Below are 9,233 nucleotides of genomic sequence, written 5' to 3'. Positions count from 1 at the left end.
CCCCTCCCCCAAACTCCTCTCCCAATCCCTCTCCAGTCCATAGAGCAGTCAGGGTTCCTATGTACATTTTTAAAACATACTATGACCCATTCTGGGGTTTATTTGTGTCTGAATCTGTTTTTACTGTGTATCTGCAATCATTTTCTGACAGGGAGTACCTTTAAAAAAATACTAAGTGGGCATAGTTAAGAACAATTCCACAGCCCTGCCTATTTACTCTACTCAGTCCAACATGGTGGAGGTATGTTCACTGTCTCTGTGAGCCCTGCTTACCACCCCAGCTCCAGGGAGGCAGCAGGTCTATGTTTTCACTAAGCAACAAGTAGCATGTTGTTCACAAACCCCATTTAAGACAGGACCTCCCCAAACAGCCAGAGCTAGTGTTGCCAGCGTGAACCAGGAAGTTGTCTCTTAAAGAAGCCATGCAGTTTTTGCTGTTAATGCTGAGTCAGGAAGCCTTCTCTAAAAGGAGTCATACCTCTGGCAAACAGAGCCCACCTGAGAAAATGTTGCTATCAAGAAGCCAAACTCTGTTTTTTTTGTGTCTAGAATTTCTCCCCAAGCTCCCTTAGGTTTTATGTGGATGTAGTTGTCCGTGTTGGTGTCATTTTATAGCCAGAGACCAGAGACCACTCGTTTGTTTTCCAGACACTCAGACTTGAATAATCACACTGAATTTTTTCCTAGCTAGTTCTTATATCTTACATTAAGCCATTTCTATTATTTTATGTTTTACCACAAGGCTCGTGGTTTGTTACCTCTTGCTTCTTGGGCAACTACATGACGTCTGCCTCCTTCAGCAGATACATAGCACGTCCTCAACTCTTTTATATCTCCAGAATTTCTGCCTGGATTTACTCTGCTAATTCATTGACTGAAACAGCTTTATTCATCAACCAATAAAAGCAACACATATACAGAAGGACATCCCACATCATGAGTCTACATAGTCTTTGTTGGCTTAAAAAGAAAACAAATGACAAAATTGAAAAATTAATATCTTGGCACTAGAGATGACTCAGGCTAGGAGTACTGCTGCTCATGTAGAGGACCCCATTTTATTTCCCTGTACTCTATTCAGGAAGTCCACAACCTCCTGTAATTCCATCTCTAGGGGATCTGACTTGCTCTTCTGACTAATATAAGGGCAATCATACACTTACACAAACACATAAGCATAAAAATTTAAAAAGAAAGACAAAATCCCCACTTCTTTTTCTTTTTTTTCTTTCTTTTTCTCAGAAAAAAATTACACCATGGAAATTTAGAAAAATTTTGAAGATTTACATGTTAAAGATCTTTGAATGTCTCTTTCCTAAAGGTTCATGCTTACTTAACTTCTAACTAGATCTTTGATTAACCGTTTGCCATTTGTCGTGCTGTGGCCAGAATTTGATCATTTTAATTTCTTTAATAATGGTTTTAATCATATCTTCTCTCTGCTGGTCTTGAAGAAGCTAATTTTATTGTTTAAATTGTCTGCCAGGGACAGAACAATTGGAAACAGAAAGCACAATCCCAGGCCAAGAAATGTGATTGAAAACATGAGACTTGACTATTAAATGAGAGATGAGAATGGTTAGGAAAAGCTATGTGGAATCAATTTTGCTTGAATTGGTTCACAAAAAGTAGCTGCTTATGAAATGTAATAGATGTCTCAAAAAGTAAGAAATCAAGAAGTTCTGAGACATGGAAATAGTAGAATGAGTGAAGAATTTGGGGCTCCAGTAGAACTGAGGACCCTATAAGGAAGGCATCACTTGAGAGTTACAGGAGCACAGATGTAACACAAGTTGTGGTATTCACTAAGTGGCCTCCAGTGAAGGTTCTCCCCACCAGGTCTAGCTCCATATGTGTAGGCTGGAATAAAGGCTACTCTGCCTTGTTGATTGTTGTGTTTTCATAATGTTAGTAAAATATGGGGCAAGACAGAAGTTTAAAAATAATAGGAATGATCTTTAGCAATTTCAAAAATGAATCGGGTTTTCTATAGGAAGAAAAACAAACAAAGAAACAAACAAACAGAAAAACACCTCAGATCCCCTGAGTGAAGAAAGCAAAAAGCTTATTAACAGAATAAACAAGCAAAATTACTTATTAAGTCATGGCTGAATTTTGTAATTTTGTTTTGGGTCTTTATATCCTGACCACGGAAATGGTTGGTAGTTTGTATTCCTAAAATTGTAGTATAAAAGATTTCATCATCTCAAATTTTCATGGTTTGGCCGACCCACACTGGAGTAAGGATATACTACTTGGATTTTGTATCTGTGCTGCAATCTCTAAGGAGACAATAGTATTAGTTGGTCAAGTTTCCACATTCACCAAACAAACACAGAGCCAGATGAAGTAGGTGTTCTGTACATCTTACCTCCATCTTCATAACCTATGTTTTCTGGGTTCTATACAAACTGCCTTCATATTTTAGGAGAAATCATGCAAGTCTTGTTTATGATTTCTCGATCTTTCTTTGTTTATTAGCTGCCTATGTAGCACATAATTATTTTATAGTTTTTGTTTTTAGTGAAGCATTTCAAAATATCTTTTCAAATAACAGTTAAAATTATATATTGGCATTTTGCTCCCCTTTTCATTATAGTAAAATACAAATAGTATAAGGCTATTTATATTAACCATTTTAAGTGTTAATTCTAATGGTGTTCACATTGATATCAGCCAGTACCATTATCCATCTCCTAAACCTACTAATCAACCAAACTAAAACTGTAAACTCCTTCAATAATAAAACTTTGCTTTCTCTCTTCCAACCCCTAGTGATGTGTATTCTGTTTTCTATCCCCATTCCTTTATCTTTCCTGAAGCTCATATTCTGAAATTATACAATGATTGGCTGTTTATGTCTGGTAATTTCATTAGTTCATCTGTGTTATAACTTATATTAGACTTTCATCATCTTTAAAGGTTCTATGAGATACAACTTTTGAAAATTATTACACACACGTATACATATATTCTGAAAGAATGAAAGAACACAGAAAAGACCCAAACTCCCATCTTTTATCCTTACTGTGCATTTTCATTTGCTAGCATTAAATATTTGAGCAAAAATAAAAAAAAAATACTAGGGTGATTGTAATGCTACCTGGTAGATGAAAAAGGTAGAATTCTACAGAATTAAAAACAACACCTTATTCCTAATGAAAGCTTTGGCTTTATAGCGTACTTAAATGTGACACATAATGAACAGTTATGTTTCTAAGGTGCATAGTGTAAGACGAGACAAGTAGGGGTGCCTGTCATTAAATTTATAACTAAAAGTTGTTTCAAAATATAACATATCATTAACCTGTCGTGCGGCCATGGGGCATGCCTTTATCCTTCAATCCCAGTAAATGAGAGGGAGAGTCAGGAGAATCTCTGTGAGTTTCAGACCAGTCTGGTCTAGAGAGAAAGTTCCAGGACATTCAGGACAGCTAGGGCTACACAGAGAAACCCTGCCGTGTGTGTGTGTGTGTGTGTGTGTGTGTGTGTGTGTGTGTGTGCGTGCGTGTATTTTATATACAGCCTTTGAGCAAATAAAGCAATCTTCCTGTGAGTCTCACATGGGAAACACTAATGATCTCAGTAACAAAAATTTTTACATGAAAAAAGTGCTAATGGATTTGGACATGAGCAGCTGTTTCTAAACCATGCTGAACCAACCAATGAAATGGTTTTTGGAATGTGTATCATTAAAACAGTATCTTTTACTATGAAATTAAACTGTGCCCACACCGATTTTTGTTAATTAAATTATGATGTATTAATAGGCATTGCTATCAATTTCTTATCACCCTCTAGAAATATGACCAGCATCAAGGAAAATATTCTTATTGCAAATCAATTTTTGTTTTACTTTGTTAGCACGCACACAGCCCATGGTGTGAAATTTACTAAAGTTGACTGTAAAAATCTAAAATCCCTTTCCAGCTTATGGAATTGTACTGTTTTCATATGTCATCGAGTTAAGTGAAAGCTGTTGCCAGGATTAATAATGGTCATATCTGCGAACATGTAGTTGTGTTTTTATGGTTTCCCTAAGTGAATATGAATCATGGATTTCACTTTCCCAGATCAGCTACACTCAACAGAGTTCTAGTGTTATAACTGAGACCTAGGCCATTGCTGGATGAGGAACTGATCCCAGGAGATCTCAAGGGGACCATTGTTCCACTGCTAGTAGGCCTTATGAGGAGGTCAGTCTCCTCATGCTGACACAGCACAAAGCCAGATTGCAGGACTGAATTTGTTCTTCCAATATACACGGTACTGCTATTGTCTCTTCAAGGAGATGTTTCCTTTTAGTGGACCACAGTAAAGAAGAAGCAATGTTTTTAATTGTGCTCTTTTGTGCTTAGCTTTTGGAGACAGATTGAAGAATAAATTGGGAATTTTAATTTATAGTTATTAGCAAACTAAAATTCCTGAGTTATAGAGCATACAGAACTTGTGAGCAGTATTTGGTGATGTTTTATCTAAGACAGCATGATGATCTGCGATTGAAATATTGGTTCTGTATGTGTGCTCATTTTAAAGCCATTCACTTTATTTATTGACTTACTTACTTACTTATTCGCTTTTATCTACATTTCTTTATTTAACAATGAGTTTTTGAGGAGTTAAGCAAAAATTTCTTTTTTAACTACAATTGAAAGTGGTGATATATCTAAAGCACCTGCTAACTATGCGGTCTGGCAGAGATAGATGTTAAAGAACTTATCGTGATTATTACTGCTAATAAAAGGACTAGAATTAATTTCCATCATAGTCTCTTATTCTTTTTAAATAATCACCAATAAGTGCCTGCTATCAAATGAATTAATTTATTCCATTCACTTTCTTCCTCTCACTTTCTTTCTTAGAAGGTCAGCTTATTTCTTTTCTAATTTTAAGATGGAAGGGCTGAAAAGATCCTCCATTTGATGGTAGCATCGAAATGCTTATAATGTTGAGACGTAAGAGGGGTGCTGAATACAGGGTGCTCACAACCACTGCAAGAGAGAATGCGGAGTTCTCGGACAATACTGGCCAAACACTGAGTTCTTCAAAGTAAACAGCAAGCCCAAATATAGAAATTAATGTGTTGCTGTTTGGAAGTACCAGTTTGGAGTTGACTGGACAATCCTGAAACATGTGAACTCCGCTTACATGAGGAGATGCTGAGTGATACAATGTAAAATCATGACATTATGTGTTTTAACCCAGGGGCACAGCAGAGGGTGGAACAGTTTTCAGAGACCAAGAGAGGTGCAAGGGTCAAATTGCATCAGACAAAGCAAAACACATTTGTAATTATAACACACACACACACACACACACACACACACACACACACCAAATCACATGAATGTAATTTTTAAAAAATTTAAAAGCTATCAGTATTGGAAATCCTACAGAAAAGCACAAAGTATTTCAAAACTATATATAAGTTAATACAAAAACAATTTTGTATATACATCTCCCTGAAGACGAACTCCCCAAATTAACAGAATTAAAAGATGTAGCAACAATTGAAGCCTTTTAAGATTTTTTTTTATATCCCTCTTAATATTTGATAGAGAAAATAACATCATGAAAGGTGCGAAGAGTTTGAAAAGTACAATCAATTGACACGTGTTGAAGATGCTACAGAGTGGCATTAGGAACAATCTTTTCAAACTTGTGTGGAGGGACACCTATAGAGTTATGAGGCCACAGCACTGTTTTTAAAAATAAAAAGCGTTGAAATCATACAAAATGTTAACCTTAAATTTAAAACAGAAACCTATCTGGAAATTACCCAAGTATTTGGAAGCTAAATAACATGGTTTTAAGTAACTCATTAGTCAAAAAAAAATCATTTAAAAATATTTTGAGACGATTGATAATGAACGTATTTTATATGAAAATTTGTGCAATGAAATTTGTGCATGAGAAACTTATGGTATTCAATCCTTTTATTTTTATCTATTTATTTCTTGATTATCCCAAGCAGGGTTTCTCTGGTAAAAGTCTTGTCTGTCCCGGAACTTGTTTTGTAGGTCAGACTGGCCTCGAACTCACAGAGATCTGTTTGCCTCTGCCTCTCAAGTGCTAGGTCTAAAGGTGTGTATCACCATTCAACACTTGCAAAAAGCCAGAATTGACTGTCTCTGGTTCTTACTAAGGGCATAAAAAAAGCTAAAATTAATTTCCATCTAAGCAGAACAAAAGGAATAAAAAGATAGAGAGCAGTGAAGATATCAAAAGGGAATATGACAGAAGATCTTTCACTGTCAGAGCAAATATACACAGTTTTTTAAAACAACAAAAGGTCAAAACAAACAAACAAGCAAAAAAAAAATAACAAAAACAACTACTGAAGTCCTGTGTGGTGACACATACCCTTAAACCCAGCCCAAGAGTTGGGAAGCAACTGAATAGTTGACAATAATTAGAAATGATGCTATAACAAGATGTTTTCTGAAAGGAAAAATCCTTGTTGGCTTATGTGGCTTGAGGGGTACGTTCTGTCGAACATTTTAAAATAATGTTAATCCTACCCGAAAACCAGGTTAATTCTACCCGAAAACCAGAGGAAGGAAACGATTTCCCAACTCCCTTTACAAAGCTAATTCACCCAGTACAATTATCAGCGCGCAACAAACCGCAAACACTACAGACAACAAAACTGTAGATTAATGATCCTCATAACGACAGTTCCACGTGTTTTAGCAGTTCATGTGCAAATTAAATAGAGAGATAAAATGGTCCTGTCTGCAGTGGAGCTCGAAGGTGAGGGAGGGAACAGAAAGGACAAAGCCTACTGTACAGAAGGCAGGTCTGTGACGTGCCTTTTCTGCTTTGACTCGCTTTGCATTTCTCAAGCTCCTAAATCTAAAGGAATGTTTTGGTCTCTGTCTAAGTAAAATTCCGGGAACTTGGATTCTGAGGCGGAAGCAGGAAATAAATTTTCTCAGGTTTGGAGTTAGATGAACCACATGAGATGCTAAAGACATTGCAGGCATTCTTTTCTTAAAAGGGACCAAAAAGGCATTTTATTCTATTCTATTTTTTTTTATATTGCAGTGTAGTGAGTAATCAGCCCCTTCCTGAGACTGATATTTTCAGCATTCTCTAGAACTGTTCCTTAGCAAAGGCTTGGGTTGTTTTTCTGCTGTTTTTGGTTTGTTTGTTTGTTTTTGTTTTCCCGAATTTTAGCTTTAGATAACATGCCTGTATTTGAAAAAGTCTGTGATGTGGTGTGGTATGGTATGGTGTGTATGTGTTTGTGTGTGTTTGAACTAGAGATTAACCAAATCCTGACATCAACACGGAATCCCTGGCTTGCAGTGAGGATAAAGACCTTTCCTATGCAAACATGATTCTTATTGTTGTTATTCAAACCACACGCATGCTGTTCATGGATTATTTGCTTAGCTAGGGCTACTCTCTGGGTTACAGCACTCTTTTCCTATAGCCAAAGGCAGCTCAGATGTTCTCTAAGCTTGAATCATTTGTTTTCAGAATGGACTTTGTTCTCCGATCTCACCTCTTTGTTCCAGAATCCAATGCTCTGTAAATGGCTTCCCTCGCATTGAGAAATCCTTCTTTGGAACTGGTAGAAAATAACAATACCAGAAAAAAAAAATGTAGAACATAATTATACACAAAGAAAAATCTAAAAGTTGTTTTAAAAAATTATCACATGCAAAGTAGCATTTGGAACTATTATAACGTTAATTTGAAGTCTTACTAGGGTGGAAAATAGGACGACATTGTCCTTGCAGCTGACTGGGCCACACTGAAACACTCTAGGAAGAAAGTGGCATTAAGGTAGTTCTTTTTTTTTTTTAATTTTTAGTCCTTCCTTCCTTCTTTCCTTCCTTCCTCTCTCTCTTTCTTTATTTCTTTCTTTCAAGATCATAATTAATTATATCATTTTTCTTCTTTGCTTTCTTTCCTCCAAATCCCATCATATACCCCTCTTTGCTCTCTTTCAAACTCATGGCCTCTTTTTTTGTTAATTAAATTTATCAGACCTAACCTCCTTAAACCCTTTCACCCCCGAGCTGGCTAACTTTATGTCAACTTGACACAGGTCAGAGTCATCTGAGAGAAGGGAACCTCACTTGAGAAAATGCCTCCACAGGACTGGGATATAGCCAAGCCAGTAGAGCATTTTCTTAATTAATGATTGATGGGGCCAGGGGCTAGATCACTGTAGGTGGTGCTATCCGTAGGCTGGTGGTCTTGGGTCTACCGAAGCTGAGCAAGCCACAAGGAGCAAGCAACTAAGCAGCACCCCTCCAAGGCCTCTGCATCAGCTCCTGCCTCCAGGTTCCTGTCCTGTTTGAATTCCTGTCCTGACTTTCCTGCAATGATGTGGAAGTATAAGCCAAATAAATCCTCCCCAGCTTGCTTTTGGTCATAGTATTTCATCACAGCAATAATAATCCTAGCTAGGATGATTACAGCTGTCTTCTTTGGGTATTTGTAGTAAGAGGCATTGAGCGAAAAATTGGTAAATATCTAGGGGATTTGGCAACTTCAGAAGATTTATAAAGGAGATTTTTAAAAGGCCTTTGGCAACATCTAATTAGTTCTGCCTGTGGATGTGACATTATCCCCAACCTCTGGCCGAATTCAAATACAAGGTCACTGGTATGTGGTCTTTCAGGAGATTGGTGTTCAAAACATCAAAACATACCTCATTGTCGTGCAACATATCAGAACCAGGATGGAATTGAAGGAAACTATTCGAGGGTGTGGATTTAGAAAGACTGGACACGGTTGCTCACTAAGAAATGCTACCAAGAGAAAACCTTATTTGTGGATCTCCTAGGTGTTTAGATGGTAAATTGCAATCCCTTAATGTCTGAGTTGTTGTGAGATCTGAGTACTATAAACTGGGAACCCTACATAACACATGTCATTGCCAAGACGTAATGAAGATTCCTCTATTTCAGCTTCTTGGTTCAGGGAACAGAATATTTTGAGGATGCCCAGAATTTTAAAATGTTTCTGCCCTGTCTCTGAGCTTAAGGATATAAAGGATATGCCCTGCAGACCCCTCCCTCGATCGGTGATGTTTTACCGGGTGTCTTTTTCTTCTACTTTTCCCTGTTTACAGGAAACTTACCATTGGGCACCTGGACCTCATTGGAGCCCTTGTTTCTCTGCTTCCATTGAAATGTCTGTGCATAATGGCCAGTTAAAAAATGCAAAAATAGAGAGTCCGGGAGTCGAAGCCGGTTGTCAAGCTAGTCCCGTTC

Source organism: Microtus ochrogaster, linkage group LG4 (assembly GCF_000317375.1).
Source record: "Microtus ochrogaster isolate Prairie Vole_2 linkage group LG4, MicOch1.0, whole genome shotgun sequence".
NCBI classification, from domain to species: Eukaryota; Metazoa; Chordata; class Mammalia; order Rodentia; family Cricetidae; genus Microtus; species Microtus ochrogaster.
The sequence above is the reverse complement of the archived record's forward strand: the minus strand, read 5'-3'. Positions refer to the sequence as shown.